We start from the raw sequence: 1192 nt of genomic DNA, 5'->3' as shown, positions 1-1192 counted from the left end.
TTCGTATCTACAAGTTTTTGTTCCGGTTTACTTGATAGGCTTAATAATAATAATAATAATAATAATAATAGTCAGTTCTTGTATAGCGCATAACACATTATGAATAACGTCTCTATATGCGATTCCAAAGGACTTGGATATTATTACCGAGGCTGTAGCTCAATCAGCTTTCAAGGAATAAATTTCTGCCAGGTACCCATTCACCTCACTTGGGTTGAGTGCAGCACAATGTGGATTAATTTCTTGCTGAAGGAAACTACGCCATGGCCGGGATTTGAACCCACGACCCTCTGTTTCAAAGTCCGGAGACTAATCCACTTGGCCACAACGCTTATACAATGTTAGTTGTTTTGAAAAGGATGACATTCGTTACACACACAGCGTAAATGAAAATAATGCTTTGAAAATTGCATCAAATATCAAATGTAAATGATTCAACAATAAATTTCATTTACTTCAAATTTTCAATTTTCATTTCAAAAATATATTTTACGAAAAATACGTGATATCCTTGCAGCCATAACTACATGGTGAAATATAAAATGGAATAACGTTCATTTTTATCTCAGTTAGAATTCGCAAAATTCACCACTGTCACAATCACTCTGAAAAAAAAACACTTTTGAACAACATTGTAATATGATTATTACTATCAACCTTTTAACTTTTATTTGCATTAACGCTATAACAAGAACCACACTGCAAAAACTCCGGTGTTGATTTAACACCAGCCCGGAATCTATATATGTCCACACCAGAGAAGTATTGAAACAACACCAGTTTGGAATCGAACCGATGCTGTTTTAATACTAATTGGCGTTGTATAAACGCCTATCTGGTGTTAGACTAATACCAAAACCGGTGTTGTTTAACACTTCTCTGGTGTGGACATATGTAGATTCCGGGCTGGTGTTAATCCAACACCGGGGTTTTTGCAGTACAAGTGTAATGATACTGACGCATGCAGCATTCAAATACAGTCTTTTGGTGTCATAATGACGACAGAGTACTTTAGAAATCATATTCTGTCGTTTTGATGATTAATTTTCCTCCAATGATTTGCCCTAAATATGCCAAATATACTTTGTCGACGTCAAAGAGTTTTCAGAGTTACATTTGGAGAGCATGGATTTTCTCATTACAAGTTTCTCCATTTTTTGAGCGTCAATATTTGATTTTTTTCAAGCAATGC

The sequence above is a fragment of the Lytechinus variegatus genome, chromosome 18 (assembly GCF_018143015.1).
Source record: "Lytechinus variegatus isolate NC3 chromosome 18, Lvar_3.0, whole genome shotgun sequence".
Lineage (NCBI taxonomy): Eukaryota > Metazoa > Echinodermata > Echinoidea > Temnopleuroida > Toxopneustidae > Lytechinus > Lytechinus variegatus.
This window is presented reverse-complemented; position numbering follows the sequence as displayed.